This window comes from Nicotiana tomentosiformis, chromosome 12 (assembly GCF_000390325.3).
Source record: "Nicotiana tomentosiformis chromosome 12, ASM39032v3, whole genome shotgun sequence".
In the NCBI taxonomy this organism is placed as follows: Eukaryota; Viridiplantae; Streptophyta; class Magnoliopsida; order Solanales; family Solanaceae; genus Nicotiana; species Nicotiana tomentosiformis.
In genome coordinates, this window is record NC_090823.1 from 4939904 (window position 1) to 4959385 (window position 19482).

At 33.7% G+C, this 19482-nt stretch overlaps 1 long non-coding RNA gene and 1 pseudogene across 1 annotated transcript; both read right to left on the reverse strand.

Annotated features, from left to right (window-relative positions):
* Nucleotides 1-2976: 2976 nt before the first annotated feature.
* LOC117280676 (uncharacterized) lies at nucleotides 2977-8767 on the reverse strand. Its single transcript, XR_011412707.1, has 2 exons — nucleotides 8306-8767; nucleotides 2977-5214 (listed from the first exon to the last, which is right to left on the reverse strand). It is a non-coding gene; the product is annotated as an uncharacterized lncRNA (long non-coding RNA).
* A 2983-nt stretch (nucleotides 8768-11750) lies between these two features.
* On the reverse strand, nucleotides 11751-16910 carry LOC104112771 (MYB-like transcription factor ODO1; annotated as a pseudogene).
* Nucleotides 16911-19482: the final 2572 nt, after the last annotated feature.

The window sequence follows — 19482 nt, forward strand, 5'->3', positions numbered from 1 at the left end:
TATTTGAAGTTATGGTCGGGTCACATGAAATGCACACCCGAATTGAGATTATGTATCATAATATTGTTCTTTGCTCCGAAAACTCTTCGTATTTTCAAGCAAAGAGGGGCAACTGTAAGCACATAATTTTTTACCCACGCAACTTTTAAAAGTAGTATTTCAAAAATATTTGTTTATTTTCATTTTTAATAGGATTTTAGACAACTTTTAGTTTTAACTTTAAAACATAAGTTTGAAAACACAAAAATAGTTTTATAATATTTTTTTAGCTTATTAGTATTTTATAATATTTATAACATTTTTAAAAACATATAAAAAATATTTTCATTTTAATATATAATTCACTTTAATAATGTATTCTTATTAACTAAGATTAATTAGTATATTTTGATAGTATTTTTATTTTTATTTTTATTCAATGAGAAATAATTGAATTTGGGCCAATTGGGAGCTCATTTTCGGATTTTAGTAGCCCAGTAAGACAAAGACCCATTCTTCCCAATCCTTTCTAGCCTAAACCCTTTTCTCACTCATCAAACCCCTCCTTGATCTACTTTCATCCAAGGGCCAACAATCACTCCCCACTACCATATAAAAATTAAATTAACACCCAAAAATCCTAAGCTAATTCCCTCACTTGAGTCACAAGATGCACGCATAAAAAACAGAGAAAAGAGAGACGAGGACACCCTTCAGGAGATCTCCAAAAAAGGGAAACGAGTCAAAAAGGGAGAGACGAGGACACCCTTCAAGAGATCTCTAAAAAAATAATTTTTTGAATTTTGAATGAAAGACTTCTATAAAGGAAGAAAATATTTTTGATTTTAATTTTTTTTTTTTTGTATTTAGAATTATCTAAGGAAAGACTTCTAAAGAAGGAATTAAAAGAAAATATTTTTGAATTTTTTTTTTTTTAAAAAACAATTGGGGTCTCAAAGAAAGACTTTTCTAAAGAAGGAAGTAAAGGAAAATATTTTTAGATTTTTAAAAATTATGGGACGGAACCGATGAAGTTTGCCTACGTATCTCACATCTGGTGAGAATCAGACCCGCGTAGTTCGGCAGTTTTGACGAAACAGAGGAAACACTGACTTTTGAAATTATTGGCTTATTTTCTCTCTTTTTTTCAAAATTTCGGCAGAGTTTTGAAATGTTTCAAATACCTATCTCGCACTCTTTTTTTTTATTTTTTTTTATTTTCTTTTCCTATTCTAGAAGTCAGTCAACATGCAAGCCGAAACAAACAATTGCGTATGTAACACATAAGATGCATCAGGATAGACTTTTTAATTTGGGTACACCTGTCCTAGACGGACCCAACCCCTATGTTAACTCCCCAAAGTCAAATGCATGTGATGCAAACAAACGTTCCAACTAGGGATCCGACATGAGGCTTTGTTCTTCTAAGTTTAAACCTCACGGTGTGGAGTTCTAGACAAGGCTTACCCGAGTGGACAACTCGAGTCGAGGGGGGGCAACGTACCGGGAATACAGAAGCTTCACCGACTTTGCAACTTGTCTGATCCTCGTTCTAAAATTAGGGGTATGACTCTAACAAAAAAGAAGCCACGCGAAGCGCACGCTTCCCAAAAGATTTAGAAGATTTAGAGAGAAGAAGGGTGTCGTAACAATTTTATATACAGTTCACGACAATATCAAAGCGGTAAATGAGCGGTAATTAGCACATTAGGCCCAAACATGTAATATCAGACAATCAACAAAAGTCAAGTATAACAGTCATCTAAGCTCGAATTCTGAACCCTGAACCAGAGATTCTGGGTTCTTCTTCCCAGCAGAGTCACCAGAGCTGTCACACCTCCTTTTTTCCCGAAGGGAGATAGGGGAGTTTTTCCAATTAAAGTGACATTATTCGAAATGGGATTATTTATTTAATTCAGAGTCGCCACTTGGAATAATTTATGGTGTCCCAAGTCATCGGTTTATTTTTAAATCCCAAATCGAGGAATTGACTCTATTTATGGTCCGCAAACACAGAAGACCGGGTAAGAAATTCTGTTAACCAAGGAGAAGGTGTGAGGCACTCCCGAGTTCCATGGTTTTAGCACGTTCGCTTAACAATTAATACTTAGTTTAATTATCTGATTTATTACATGTTTAAACCTATTGTGCATTTTTTTACTTTTAAAACAGCTTTTAGTATTTATGAAATTCGTTTGAACAAGTGGCGATGTCACACACTCGTTTGTTTTTGTACACATTGTGAATCGCGTCACGTGAAACACACCCGTGACTTACAACACGTTTATTTTTTATTATTATTAGAAATTATGGTCGGGTCACATGAAATGCACACCTGAATGAGATTTATGTATCGTGACCATGCCACGAGAACCATACCCATAGTCACGATGATTTATTAATCATGTCTAAAGCAAGCTACGATATTCATGATTATTTCTTTCTACGTTTGATTTTATTCACATAATCTAATTTGAACTAAAATCAGTGTTCGACTTAATCATTATTAGTCTCCAATATGGGCCGATTCAAAGCGGTGCCTGAAAGCAGAGCACCAGCATCTCAATTTTGCGGATTTAATACCTTTGCATACATTATCACAATCCCATTCAGATATTTTGATATTAGAAAAAGGAAAATCACAACCAGTGCATTCATCACAATAGTCATTTAGTTTCGCCAGAAATCTACAACTAATATTCGACATATTCTCCATTTTAATATACAAAAAGAACTCTTTTATCATGTACCAATGCAACAGAAATTAACTTTGGGCTCAGGATTCTTAAAATGCCAAAGACCAGTTGCCTATATTCATATAGTCCAAAACAAATTGAGCCATAAATCTTACATGTGATATAAATAAACTATCAGAATAGTAACACTGCTTTAAGCAAATTTGAACCCAGATATCATAAATTCAACAATTGAAATTACAAACAATTGGCTTTTCAAACACACAGGTAGTAGTAAACACCAAACAGAAAAAAAAACCAATAAACAAATTTAATAGCTAAACATGATGGCTCCGTGAATTCAAAACAAACATGTAACACGAATAAACCCAGATTTCAATTATGAATTCGACAAAGGATCATATATGAGTATGGCGTACCTCAAACAAGAAATCGACAGAAAATGACCAAATGAGGTCTGAAATATAGGGGTAAATCCAGCAACAGAAACAGAAACAGCACATCAACAATGAAAACGCAGCGAGATTAACTTCAAAGCGAGCACGCATACACAGATCCGTATCTGAAACACTCAAAAACTTTTTAGAACCTTCAGATTTCAATTGAGTGACGCAAAAAGGAAGCTTAGAAGGGAATGTCGAAATGGAACTTCGGATAGCAAAGCCGAGGAGAGAATGAAACTATGAACATGTCTGTCTTTGTGTGTATGTGTGTGCGCGCTTTCGGTCCCTTTGCTGAGACTGAGGTGAGGGAGGGGGTAGCTGCTCAGACGGAATGGATAAGAAGAAATCGGCGGATAGGGTTTTGTGAGGGGGTGTCCGTTTTCTGTCTCTGATCTTCTGTTCTCTCTCGTGTATCTACATGAGTGCGTTTGGGTTGTTGGGATACGGAGAAGGGTGGGATTCAGGCCACGTGTAGTTCAGAAGTTAATGAAGTGATAGAGTATATGAAAATGATGAGAGAGTCGAGTGAGGTTCCGTCGAGGTTCCAGTCCGCGGTCCCTGTCATTACATCATGAATTGAAAGCAAAAATTACAACAAAAATAAAAGAAAAATACAAGATCCTATCTACTTCTTCTCTTGAATCTTCCTTGAATCTCCACTTGATCCTTCAATATGAAACTGAAAATTCACCCCATTCTTCAGGTGGGCATCCTGCTTACTTGAATTTGAAGAAAGCTGGAAGTTGACCCTATTCTTCAGGCGGGCACCCTGCTGCTTGCACTTGAAATAAACTTGAACTTGCAGTAGACTTGAGCTTGCAAACCTTGTTCTTCAGGCAGCTCGCGCTACTTCTGATTTGAATTGAAAACTGGAGATTGCCCCTATTTTTCAGGCGAGATCCTGATGTCTCTACTTGAACTTGAAAACTGAAAGTTGACCATGTTCTTCAAGCGGGATCCAAATGCCTCTCTAACTTGAACTTGTAAACTGAAAATTGACCATGTTCTTCAAGCATGCTCTTGATGCTTCTCTAACTTGAACTTGAAAATTGAAAGTTGACCCTGTTCTTCAGGCGGGCTCCTGATGCCTCTCTAACTTGAACTTAAAAATTAAAAGTTGACCATGTTCTTCAGGCGGGCTCTTGATGCCTCTCTAACTTGAACTTGTAAACTGAAAATTGACCATGTTCTTCAGGCGGGCTCCTGCTGCCTCTAACTCGAACTTGAAAATTGAAAGCTGACCCTGTTCTTCAGGCGGGCTCCTGGTGCCTCTAACTCGAACTTTAAGTGAATTCTGAAATGACTTCCCTCGTTCTCTAGGTGGGCGCCTGTGACTGACTTGAACTTGAAATGAATTCCTCGTTCTCCAGGTGGGCGCCTGGTAATTACTTGAAACTTAAAATGAGTTCCCTCATTCTCCAGGTGGATGCCTGCAAATGCCTTGAACTTGAAATAAATTTTCTCATTCTCCAGGTGGGCGCCTGATGACTTAAAACCTGAAATAAATTCCCTCGTTCTCCAGGTGGGCGCCTGATGACTTAAAACTTGAAATAAATTCCCTCGATCTCCAAGTGGGCACCTGATGACTTAAACTTGAAATGAATTCCCTCGTTCTCCGGGTGGGCGCCTGATGACTTAAGACTTGAAATAAATTCCCTCATTCTCCAGGTGGGTGCCTGCTACTGACTTGAACTTGAAATAAATTCCCTTATTCTCCAGGTGGGCGCCTGCGACTGACTTGAACTTAAAATAAATTCTCTTATTCTCCGGGTGGGTGTCTGCTGACTTAAAACTTGAAATAAATTCCCTCGTTCTTCAGGTGGGCGCCTGATGACTTAAAACTTGAAATGAATTCCCTCATTCTCCAGGTGGACGCCTGATGACTTAAAACTTAAAATGAATTCCCTCATTCTTCGGGTGGGCGCATGCTAACTTAAAACTTGAAATAAATTCCCTCATTCTCTAGGTGTGCTAATGACTTGAACTTAAAATGAATTCCCTCATTCTCCAGGTGGGTGCCTGCTACTGACTTGTAACTTGAAAACTAAAAGTTGACCATGTTCTTCAGGCGGGCTCCTGGTACTTCTGACTTGAACCTAAAATCATTCAAAACAAATAAAATTTTCTGCCCCAGTTTGCACTAGGAAGATTTGTGAGTTGTTAGCAAAACTGTAAATCACTTATGCTATCGATGAAGGATGCAATGATGAGACTAGAACTAAAGACTTGACTAGGATGTGCGTCTACTGTGAGTAAAACCAAGAAAAGTTTGACTAGCAAATGCGTCTACTAAAAATAAAACCCGAATGACCCAAACTAGGAAGTGCATCTCCTAGGGGTGACACTTGAATGATCCAAACTAGGAAGTGCGTCTCCTAAGGATGAACTCAAACTACCCAAACTAGGAAGTGCGTCTCCTAGAAGTGAAATATCAATTTAGGAAGTGCGTCTCCTAAAAGAATGGCCTAAAAGACCCAGACTAGGAAGTGTGTCTCCTAGGGGTGAAACTTGAATGATCCAAATTAGGAAGTGTGTCTCCTAAGGATGAACTCAAACTACCCAAATTAGGAAGTGCGTCTCCTAGAAGTGAAATCTCAATTTAGGAAGTGCGTCTCCTAAAAGAATGACTTGAAAGACCTAGACTAGAAAGTGCGTCTCCTAGGGATGAACTCAAACTACCCAAACTAGGAAGTGCGTCTCCCAAAATTGAAATCTGAATTTAGGAAGTATGTCTCCTAAAAGAATAATCTGAAAGACCCATACTATGAAGTGCGTCTCCTAGGGGGGAAACTTGAACTAGGAAGTGCATCTCCTAGAAACTGAATAACTCAAACTAGGAAGTGCATCTCCCGGACCCTATGTGGGCAGCCTACGTATCCCGCCTCGAAAAACGAAAATCAGGTATGGGTAGTTCGGGAAGATCAAGAATAAGGAAATAAACTAACTTTCTCTTCTTCTTTTTTTGGATTTTGAATTTTTTTTAATTTCCAAAAGAAAGACTTATAAAGAAGAAAGAAAATATTTTTGAATTTCGATTTATTTTTTATTTTTTTGGATTTTTGGGAGAAAGACTTCCAAAAAAGAAAAAAAATATATATTTTTGAATTTTGATTGAATTTATTTTTTGAATGAAAGACTTCTATAAAGGAAGAAAATATTTTTGATTTTAATTTTTTTTGTATTTAGAATTTTCGAAGGAAAGACTTCTAAAGAAGGAATTAAACGAAAATATTTTTGGATTTTATTTAAAAAAGAAAAATAATTGGGGTCTCAAAGAAAGACTTTTCTAAAGAAGGAGGTAAAGAAAAATATTTTTAGATTTTTAAAGATTGTGGGCCGGAACCGATGAAGTTTGCCTACGTATCTCACATCCGGTGAGAATCAGACCCGCGTAGTTCGGCAGTTTTGAGAAACAGAAGAAACACTGACTTTTGAAAATATTGGCTTATTTTTTCTCTCTTTTTTCAAAATTTCGACAGAGTTTCGAAATGTTTCAAATACCTACCTCACACTCTTTTTTTCGTTTTTTTAAATTTTTTTTTCCTATTCTAGAAGCCAGTCAACATGCAGGCCGAAACAAACAATTACGCATGTAGCACGTAAGATGCATCAGGATGGTCTTTTTAATTTGGGTACACCTGTCCTAGACGGACCCAACTCCTGTGTTGAGTCCCCAAAGTCAAATGCATGTGATGCAAACAAACGTTCCCACTAGGGATCTGACATAAGGCTTTGTTCTTCTAAGTTTAAACCTTACGGTGTGAAGTTCTAGACAAGGCTTACCCGAGTGGACAACTCGAGTCGAGGGGGAGCCAGCGTACCGGGAATACATAAACTTCACCGGCTTTGCAACTTGTCCGATTCTAGTTCTAAAATTAGGGGTATGACTCTAACAGAAAAGAAGCCACGCGAAGCGCATGCTTCCCAAAAGATTTAGAAGACTTAGAGAGAAGAAGGGTGTCGTAACAGTTTTATATACAGTTCACGGCAATATCAAAGCGGTAAATGAGCGGTAATTAGCATATTAGGCCCAAATATGTAATATCAGACAATCAACAAAAGTCAAGTATAATAGTCATCTAAGCTCGAATTTTGTACCCTGAACCAGAGATTCTGGGTTCTTCTCCCCAGCAGAGTCGCCAGAGCTGTCACACCTCCTTTTTTTTTCCAAAGGGAGATAAAGGAGTTTTTTCAATTAAAGTGACATTGTTGGAAATGAGATTATTTATTTAATTCAGAGTCGCCACTTGAAATAATTTATGGTGTCCCAAGTCACCGGTTTATTTTTAAATCCCAAATCGAGGAACTATTTATGGTCCGCGAACACAGAAGATCGGGTAAGGAATTCTGTTAACCAGGGAGAAGGTGTGAGGCATTCTCGAGTTTCATGGTTTTAGCACGGTCGCGTAACAATTAATACTTAGCTTAATTATCTTATTTATTACATGTTTAAAAACTTATTGTGCGTTTTTATTTTTTGACCGCTTTTAATCATTTTAAACAATCACGGAATTTATTAGAACAAGTCGCGATATCGCGCACCTGCTACTTTGTACACATCGCAAATCACGCCTCGTGAAATGTATCCGTGATTCACAACGTGTTTATTTTAATTATTATTATTTGAAGTTATGGTCGGGTCACATGAAATGCACACCCAAATTGGGATTATGTATCATGACTATGCCGGGGGAACCGTACCCATAGTCACGATGATTTATTATTAATAACGCCTAAAGAAGCTATGTAGGTTTATGAGTATTAACTGTCTAAGCATGCCAAAACTAACAAATTTTAAATCATCTCAATAAGTAAACTAAAGATCCCAAAAACTAAAGGAAATAATACTGCGAGTTACGAATTAAAAGCAAAATCTATGAGATTAAATATTTTTCCTAAATGTGACAACCAAAGAAAACCTTAAACCATGTTGGAAATAACCTACTGATATACTATTAAAAAGGAAGAATGCCAACAAAATAAATTAAATTTTCAAAATATCCTACTACAAAGTATCAGAAGAACTGTAAAATAATATATGGATATAAGAATAGAAATTCTAATACCTTTGGTTTAAGAGCTTTTAAGACTACCCTAATTTAACAACTAATCACAAGGCACTTATCTTGCTCTTAGATCATTCAACATATAAGCAAGCGTGAAAATAAGAAGAGAGAAGAGAGGGACCTTTAAATAGCTTTCTTCAATATATGAGTTTGATTACAATGAACTCTGGCGAAGCAGATCTGGACCATACAATAGAAACGGCAACGAGAGCTGGAACCGTGAACCACGAACGGCGACGGAAATACGTCGGACTCCTTAAGCTTAAACCAAATACAGCCACCTCATGCTACACTCCATTTTTTTATTTTTCTTCTTAGAGATGACTAGATCAACTGCGAACTAAACTAAGGGGTGAATGTTTTCTTTTCATTTTTGAAATCGGGAGATTTACCAGCAAAGCAAACTATTCATTTTTGGTTTTCTTTCTCAAAACTCCAAAGAAACGGAAAGGGGAAAAGTTTAGGGGTGGGGTGCTGTGGAAAAATGGCTAAGGTGTGCGGCTGGTTTTCCTTTTTTGGAGATCTCCCGAAGGGTGTCCTCGTCTCTCTTTTCTCTTTTTTTGTGCGTGTCTCTTGTGGCTGAAGTGGGAGAATCAACTTAGGATTTTTGGGTGTTAATTTAGTTTTTATATGGTAGTGGAGAGTGATATTGACCCTTGGATGAAAGTAGATCAATAGTTATGATTAAGGGAGAAGTTTGATGGGAAGAATGGGTCTTTGTCTTGCTGGACTACTAAAATCCGAAAATGAGCTCCCAATTGGTCCAAATTCAACTATTTCTCATTGAATAAAAAAAATAAAAAATACTACCAAAATATACTAATTAATCTCAGTTAATAAGAATACATTATTAAAGTGAATTATATATTAAAATAAAAATATTTTTTGTATTTTTTTAAAATATTATAAATATTATAAAATGCTAATAAGCTAAAAAAACGTTATAGAACTATTTTTGTGTTTTCAAACTTATGTTATTAAGTTAAAAATAAAAGTTGACTGAAATCCTATTAAAAATGAAAATAAACAAATATTTTTGAAATATTACTTTTAAAAGTTACGCGGGTAAAATATTACGTGCTTACAGCCTTATTTGGGGATCCATCTTTGTGCTTTGTGATGGAACAATTAAATCATATAGCACATTCATATTTCTAGATGGAAATTATTTGGTTCCTGACCCTGAACCGATTGTGATAGGGAGAACTTATCATAACTTGGCTAGATGCGTACAAGTGTTGTTGTATATTAAATAATACATCACATATCAAATTTTATTTTGGCAATTTTGTTCTCATAACCAATGGTTTAGATATAATTTGAGGCATACAATTTTTGCTAAACCAACTTGGATTTAAACTAGTATTATCATGATAAATCATCATAATTTATATTCTGGAACTGTGCTCTAATAATTTGAGCAATCAATCTTGCAAAAACCAAACTACAAGTTGATAACAAATGCACATGTGACCATAGAATAGATGCATCTATTAAAATAATATAATAGTAAACGGTCCACATGGAAGGTGACTGGGCCCATATATTTATCACCATTTATTCGTTCCAGAAATCAAGGGATTCATTCCAACCTTAACTAGTATATCATGAGAATAAGCAGCACAAGAGAATTCTTGAAGAATCTTATATTTCTTCAATATATGCCAATGTAATTTTTAATTAATTTTTTTCGCATCATAATTGAACCGAGATGGTCAACCGGTCATGCCAACTAATATTTATTTCAGTAAACCTCTAGTTTACTTGTGGCTTGTGATTGCATCATCATGCTTATACTTGTGTAGTACAAATAAAAGAAAAGTTAGGTAACCTTTCATATTTACCCGGTATGATTATAGTAATATAAAGATATTCAATCTTCTTTTCATTTATAGTCTCAATATGCCAACCACCTTGGCTAATATATTTGTAAATCAAAATATTTCTTTTGAGACTTACTACAATATTAATGTCATGAACAATTTTATTCATCCGGGTAGTAACAAATTAGTTCTTTCAGAGCTCTTAACTGCTTTTGTACTATAAGATCTTTTGTCATACCATCCATATAATGAATGTCTCCTTCACAAAGAGAATCATATCGTAATAATTATCATGTTCAAAATCGTCACAAGCAAAATAATTTCTTGCTTTAATTTTGCTTTTAATAACTTTCATAAGGCATGACAAAATATTTTTTGGCGTATCATATGCATGCGACCAATGATATATTCATGTAACTACACAATAATATTCATTATCTTTCTTTGTCTCAAACATCCCTTAGAGGTGAGTTGTAGTATTTATCCAACTATGTACAAGTACATTATTATGCATAATAAAGTGGTAACTATTATTATTTTGGCCTTTCGCACGCCCACATTCATTGGTCAACCACTTGTCTTTATTTAAACTTATCATGCACTGCTATCACATTCACTTCAAGAATGAAGAAAATCAAGTGGGACAAGCTTCATGCTTTTTCATGAAAATTATATTATTTTTTATTTAGTTATTATTATTATTATTATTATTATTATTATTATTATTATTATTATTATTATTATTATTATTATTATCAATATGGTGCATTAGGACTCAAACTCAATGCCTTACCTATATAAAGGCATGCTAGGCCATAATGTACTGGAACTTGAATCCAATGTCTTTTCATCAACATAGTGCGTTGGGACTTGAACCCATCGTCTTACCCTCAATCTTTGGCATAATAGGCCAAAATTCACTAGGACTCGCACTCGAGCCTTTAAAATATTATTACTTCTTAATTATAGGCATAAGTAAATTAACTTTCAAGAAGACATATATAACTATTTCAATCTTGAAACAGTTCCTCTGCAACAAAAATGCTAGTTAGGATATATGCCAATTTTGCTTTCAATGAAATACATCATGTTATGGTAAAAATATTATTACTAAATTACCTTAATAATTATCTATCATAGTATGTAAAAGGTCAGAATATATATATACGTTGGAATATTATCTTTGTCCTATAAGAAATGTAGCAAATAAAGACATACCTTTCCAGTTCTTTATTTCACTGGATACAATTGAAAAAAAATATTTTTTACTAAACACTGCACATAAAGTTAATGCAAAGATATAAAAGTATGAATGGGTTTAGATGGACGTAAAACTTATCTTTGTATTATCATCCAAGACATTTTTTATTGTACTTGATCTCATTGTCTGCTTATAATTTACATAGTCTTGACGTAGAAGATCATGAAATAAGCAATTCGTGCTGATAACGTGTTATAAAATAAAAGCAACTTAGTAAAACATGAACAATACATGTTGTTGTGAAATAAAAACAATTTAGTAAAACATGAACAAGAAATGGAGATAGAGGAAGGAAGAGATTTTCTTCTTCAATTGTGTGTATTTTTCTATCTATTACAAGGCATTTATATAGGCATAAAAAGTGAAGAAAAATATGTCATTGAATATGTCATTAAGCATTTGAGAAGATCACGGAGGAAGAGTAGACATCCACCATAATTTGATTTTTCTTATAACAGAGAAGTGTTATTATCTTTTATTAATTTCAACATAGATATATACAATATATTTACAAAGTTTTCTTGATATATACTCGTGAACTCCATTATAATTTGCCTCAAAGTTATCATTGGCATGGGAGTAATTCCTATTAACTATTGCTACTACATACTAGCTATATACAATTTCATTTTTCATTTTTTGTGCATGGTTGATCCGAGACTTTATCTTTGGACCCTTCCGTGAATATAAAAGGCAGCACAGTGCACAAAGCATCTTGTATTCACATAGAATCCGGAAAAAGGCAGCATCAAAAGGAGTGTGATGTAGATAGTCTACCCTAATACAAGTATTAATGGATGTTTCTATGGTTCGAACTCGTAACCTATAGACATTCTACCCTTCTGACAATATATTCTATAAATATTGTACAATATAAACAAAATCTAACTATGTAGTACGTACTCTAGACATGATACCTTAGTAAACAATTAAACAAGCATGTAAAAAGATCACTATGTTGTAAATTCTAGCTAGATTTTCTTTAGTCCCATTGATTTTTCGTCTGAGAAAATCTGCAGGGATTGAGACATGCTTCAATGGAGCGATATAGATAGTAAGAATTCATACAGTAGATTCGAACTTGCTTGGGATTGAAGTTTAGTTATACTTACTGTAAAATCTGCAACTACTTTTTGTTGTCAATGTCATCTGTTGTGTTCAAGAAGATGTCCATTTTCGACGATGAAGTTATCAAAGCCACAGTCTTGAATCCCAAAATCTTGACAATCCAATAACCAATTATAATTCTTATTATCAAAATTTTTCTTTTGAGTAGTAGCATAAGCTGAAAATTTCCATGGGGAGTCAACGAGACGAGCAATATCAGTATGCAGTAGGGTATCTAGCAGCGTATCGTCTTCATTAAAGGTGTCAAGAACAAGCTGAGTTTCATCAGTAATGCAAGAAGAGTTTTCATTTGGGGAGAAAGATAAATCAGATGAAGATATTGATGAGTTCTCTAGTTCTAAGGAGGTGACTGCTTTTGTAACATTTGTACTTTCAGCTACGGCATTTGTACTCTGTGCTGTGACATTTGTATTCTCTAGTACTACATGGACCTGCTGATGACCAGTTTTGGTACTTTGATTACTTGGCTTTGTTTCCTTATTGAGCGGTACATGAGTAATAGGATCTATTCCCATCTTGAGAAGTTTTTTTTTGATATGAGTATTCCAATGATTTTTAATTTCATTATCAGTTCTTCCCGGTAATCTTGCAGTAATTTTGGACCACCTAATACTATACAATATGTTAATACCTCATAACAATCATTACAAAAATTTAACAAAATTAGAAATGAAACTTATGGCATAAAACATGTTCATGAAAAATATACAACATAGAGAGAAAGGAAGGGAAAAAAGAAAAGCAAATAACAATGCTTAACTAAATAACAATGCTTAACTATGATCAATCAAAAATAAGAAATTCTAGATAAAAATACTACTACTTGATGTATGTAAAAGAATGATAAGACTATTGTTTACTTGGTATAAAAAGTTCAACAAGTGTTCTTAGGAATGACGAGGCATAAAGGGCACATAGATAGAGAATCAAGTTGAATGTAGTGAAAATCGTCAAAAGCTAGTTGAATCCTCGATTTTAGTATGAAAAACAAAATTAATTTTCTTTCTTTTATTTTAGAGAACGAAGATAAAAAAAAAAGTATAATACCTATTTCCAAGACGGGAGTGGAGATCAATAATTAATTTCTCCTCGACTTGAGTTAGAACGCCCCTTTTCAAGTCAGGGTGAAGGTAATTACTCCATCGGAGGCGACAACTCTTACCGCAGCATCGAAGGCCGGCGAGTTTAGGGATAGAACGCTAACAACATTGGCCATTTGTGAGTGTCACACCCTTTTTCTACCCCAAAAAGATATATGTGTTATGGATTGTTATAGGTTAAAGAGTTTTTTCAATTAAACTGACAAACTTGAATAGGGATTAATTTGTTTATAGAATCGCCACTTGAAATTGAGTTTTGGGTGTTCCGAGTCACCTTTTATTTGAATCCCTAGTCAAAGGAAGGTTTGACTCTATTATTATTGGTCTACAAAAAAATAAAGTTCGGGTAAGAAATTTTGTTGAACGGGAAGGTGTAAGGCATTCTCCGAGTCCCGTGGTTCTAGCACAGTCGCTTTATTGACTACATTTGGCTTGACTTAATTTTGGACAAAACTGCAATTTATATAATTTTTATGTTTTACCTATCCACTTCTATTTCTTGATTATTAAAAAAATGGATAATATTACACTGTCATAACCATGCCGCGCAAGCGAATGCGTGATCAAAAAATAAAATTAATTAACTCATCATAATTGCACCTCGCAAGCAAATCAGAAATCATGACAACCAATTATTTGTGGTACTTTTAAGAAATTACTACATTTGAAAATATTAATTCTTAAAAATTATTAAAAATCAACTATCGCGCTACGCAAGCGAATCCGCGATATTAGCAAAGGATTAATTAAATTAAAAATTAACTAAAAACTAATGGGTATGACATGGGATTATTGAATTAATTTAATAAAAATAATATCACGCTACGCAAGCGAGCCCGTGAAGTTAAAGCGTGCCTACTAATTGCCTAGCGTTTAAATTAATTATTAAGGAGACTAAGTTGTAAAATTATTTTAATAAAAGAAAATTTTGATTTTTATTGAGATTATTTGACTAAAATAAAAATATGAAAAGTTGTGCTAACTTGTTATTTTAAAGAGTGGACAACCATTGATTTAAAAGGGAATGGGTCAACTATTTGAGTATCAAAACTGATGGCCCTTTTTGAACATGCTTTGGCATTGGGTCAGCCCTTGGTTATTAAAAATAAAAATGGGTCAGATTTGTTATCAGTGAAAATGGGCAACATATTAGTTCATTTGGCCATTTATTCTTGTTAGCCTAATCTTATTAAATACTAAACTAATATATTCTGCCCACTTTCAAACTTTTCATCAAGTCTTTAACAATTTTATTTTCTACAACATGATCAAGATTCTCATAAAATACTATTTAAAGGTTAATAGAGAAGTGCTAAGAGGAAATAAATAAATAAGACAAAAAAAGGTCATGGATTTGACATTGTGATCCAAAGCTTGATTTCAAGATTGAAACCTCAACATTCATCCATATAGTAAATTTCCTTACATATGTTTTAAGTAATCTAAACATGCTCAAATCTTCTTCAATTGCTATTAAAAAATCTGCATTACAAAGTTTAAAGGTAACCTTGGTCGCAGAAAATAAATATAGCAGTGAAGAATGAGACTTAGCAACAGAAGGCGATAGAGAACAACAACAAAATCAGCAGAAATCCAGCAACAAATCATGTTTAAATAGCCCGAAAACTTTAGAGAAGAAACCCAGAACTAACTCTAAAGAAGACTTCTACTTTTCTAAAGTTTGCACTCTAAGATTCACTCACAAAAGCGCAAAAATTTTCAGCTTACTAAAGTATTCAACTGCTGATTTTTTGTTCAACCATATATGTGTGTTCAAGCAACTCTCAAGATCTCCCTCAGTATAAGATAGAGTTTCAGTGAGTAAGGATAACCCTTTAAATAGGTAAATATATCAGATTTTGTATGCTAAACACTTTTCAAAAGCTGTCAAAAAGTATTGTATTTGTCACCACATAATGACTTTTGAGTTTTGCACTCCAAAGTCTTTGCACAGTAAAAACAACCAAACTTGTACTATTCCTTCTTTATTTTCAGCTTTTATCAACACAAAATTCAAATACTCAAATCCAATAAAAATAAATTCACTAAGCACTTGAAACTTTTATCATAAACTATCATACTAAGAGAATAGCTATTTCAAAACTAATGAATAACTAATTATCAGTGATTAATAACTATGAACGACTAAGCTAACATAGATTAAACACAACTAATAATAAAAATATAAATAATAAAAATAATAATAATAAAAATAAATAAATAAAATAATCATAAATTATGCTAGACATAAAATAAATACAATACAATTAGAAAAAATAGACAAAGAAAACGAGAATAGGGGTATACCAAACGAGAGCGTTCGAGGTGATCGCCGGAATTTGGCCGAATTTTTAGTTACCGGATTTTCGGGATGGAATTGACATCAATAGGTAGGTCTTGATGAGCTTTATCCGTTGATGTAGGTATTTTGGGGTGATAGTAGCCGGAACTTGAAGATTTTGGGCAAAAAATTGGAGGCTAAAGTTTCCTAGATCTAAAATTCAAGGAGTTTGAGGAGGTTTTGAAGGATTTGGTTTGGAGATATGGAAAGAGAAGGTTGTGGAGATTACATGGTGTGAATTTGGAGGTGTTTGGAGGTTGGCCGCCGCCAGTGGGCGATTTCCGACGGCGGTGGCGGCGGCGGAGAGAAGAGAGAGAAGAGAGAGAGAGAGAAGAGAGAAAGAGTTATGGGGAAATGAGGGAATTTTTCAGATTTTTGAGGCTTTGAATACCTTTTGAGAGATCAAATATGGACCATTAGATCAAGGAGTGATCAATGGGTGAGATTTAATCTTGGGGCACTTAATGAAACGACGTAGTTGTGAGGCAAAACTACGTCGTTTCAGACCCTTTCAAGGGCAGCCCCTCATCTTGCACTTTTGGCCACTTTCTCTTTCAAATGTAGCCCAATTTCTTCCTTAATCCTACTTATTAAACTAAATTTATACAAACAAATAAATTAATTAAGTAAGTTATTCAAATGATCAATTAACTAGATTAATTAATCAATTGAATAGTTAGTTAATTCCTAAAATGTACAAATGAAGAAAGAACCATTTTTTGGTATTTTTATGATAGAAAATATGCAATCAAAGACATAAAAATTAAAAAAATAATTAAAGTAACAAAATACTAATGACTTTAGGAGGTGTTAAAATAATGCAAAAATTAGGAAATTGATGAGTTTCTTATCTTTTTCAGTTGTCCATGACCCTTTTTTAACTCCAAGTTTGTCACAACAAGGTTGTCTTCCCATCACTAGCTTCTTACTAAGATAACATAAGAGAGAAAAAGAAACTTTATTTGTATGATAATTTGCTTTCCTACCCACCTTTATATAATCCTAACAACTTTTCTTGTGAAGGTGATGATCTCACTTTTCTCCTAGTAACTTTTCAATTGCATACTAAAGTAAACAGACGTATATATGGTCTGTGTAAAGAATTTTTTATACTATTAGATTATTCAAAAATTATCTACAGATACGTCTTCTTAAAATATTGGATTTGTATTTTACAAAATAATATAGATTACCATCTATAACAGTTAAAAATAGTATGATGGTATAAAATAGTTTACACTGACGGTATATATAACTTTAACTCTATAACTAATATCAGTTAACTTCTATTTATTAATAGTGTATGATTTATTTATTTTTACATTATCGGCTTAATTATTAACCATATGTAAATACCATATTTATGTAGGAGTAATTTAGAAGAGTAAATAACCCACTCTAATCCCAAGTGGTGGAGCTACATATGCAGAAGGGTCGTCAGTTGAATATTTTTTGATGAAATATTATATTGTATATATATAGATCAAATATTATTTTTGTGGAAGCTACTCATGAATAACAATTCCTTTTGTGATGTTATCTACTCCACCACGTTTCTATGTCCTCGTTATCTTTTGGGGGAAATAATATTGTACCATGTCATTGATTATCAACCTTAATTCCTAGCTAGCAATAGCGGATGCAGCTTCGATTGTCAATTTATTCGAACCTAATATTTTCAACGCTAAATTATATAGGTGCAAATATGAGAATTTTTGAAATCTCGTCAAATATTAGATTTGAATCAATAATTTTAAAGGTATAATAAGTTCGATGTTAATAGCTTTAAAGATTGAACCTAAACTATTTAAATTATGTATCCGCTTCTGGGGTAGATTGATCGAACCGTTTAATTAGTTTAGGAGATGATCAGAGATTTAGCTAATCATGTTAGTTAATTCTCATTAATCAGTATGGTTTTGCATTAGTGTTTGGAATATTATTCAATAGCTTCTCAAACAATTTCTATCGTCGGCCTATCCATTATAATTAGGGTAAAGAATGTTTAACTGTGTAGTAACTTGCAAGATAGAATATACTCCAAAGCAGGGCCAGGTTACGTATCGATTCAGTCAAATTCAATAGTTTTAGTTTAAATCTTTGTATTAATTTTTTTTAATTAAATATGTATAAAAGTAAATTCAGAGCCCGATTACTAATACATAATATTTATTAGGGAAAAGCTAAATTGAGAACAGAAACAAGTAACTAAACAGGTTTTGACCTTATATATACAGTGTATATTGTATCTATAGATTTGGCTATATACAATATAATTTTCAGGCGAAAGAGGTTTACTCCCCCCTGCGTGACACCACTAAGTATACTCTTTACTTCATCGTCTACAAAATTAACCTATACGGATGCGTATATGTTTGATAAAGAAAACATATTCTTATATTTGTTAAGAAATGACGTATGTACCTCAAATTTTGTCTCCTAGTCGTGACTAATTCTAGATTTTTCCATTGCGATTATTGTTTAAGTTAGCTAATTGGGTTAGAAATGTAAAGATTTTATTGATAATGTTCGTATAAAACTTCCTTGCAATAAGTACTTGTCTTAAAAAACAGATTTCTTGAGAAAAAAATCATTCTCTTCAGTAACATTATATAAGACGACAAAAATTGTCAATTACGCACAAAATGGATGTATACAATATTATTTTAAATTAACAGATGGGAGCAGGTAGAAAACCAAATTCTTAGCTTTTGACTTGAATCTAATTATCACATTTAAAATATCCAGACGTTATCATCTATCTCGTTTACACTTTACTTTGATCATGAACATGAAAGAATTAAAAGATATAGGTAGAATACGTCGACGGATCCTTAAATTATCAGAAATTTTCTGGTACAACTGAATATGTGTTAGAAAAGTCATTCCCCCCTTACGATCCTAAAAAGGGGCCGAACTTCTAAAGCTAAAGCACCCGCTTTCTTGGAATAATATCGTAGCAACATAGACCTAACTGTTGGGGTGTACAAAGAAAATCGACAAATCGCGCCAAATCGATAATCCGAGTCAAATCGAGAAAATAATCTGACTATGATTCGGTTTGATTTAGTTTGGTGTTGGGAAATAAAACCCGACCATAATTGGTTTGGTTCGGTTTTAACTAAAAAAGTCAAACCGCAACCAAACCAACCCGGCATTACATATATAGACATTTTAGATATATTTAATACATTTATTTATTAAATATACATTTATGAGTTCGACAAAAGTGGGTTGCTCTAGTGGTAAGCACCCTCCACTTCCAACCAAGAGGTTGTGAGTTTGAGTCACCCCAAGAGAAGAGCAAGGTGGAGAGTTCTTCTCGGAGAGAACCGAGGGTCTATCGGAAATAACCTTCTCTACCACAGGGTAGTGATAAGGTCTGCGTACATACTACCCTCCCCAGACCCCACTAGTGGGATTATACTGGATTGTTGTTGTTAATACATAAATGTACTTGTTGTGATGTAATTTATAAATATTTTTTAAAAAAAATCATGATTTTATCTTTTAAGTTATTATTTCAATGTTGGACTTAGTACTTTTGAATGTTCCAATAAGTTTTATAGCCATTAATATTAGTAACTCAAATAATGCTAACAAAATCCCAAACCAAAATCAGATCAATACTAATGCTGACAAAAG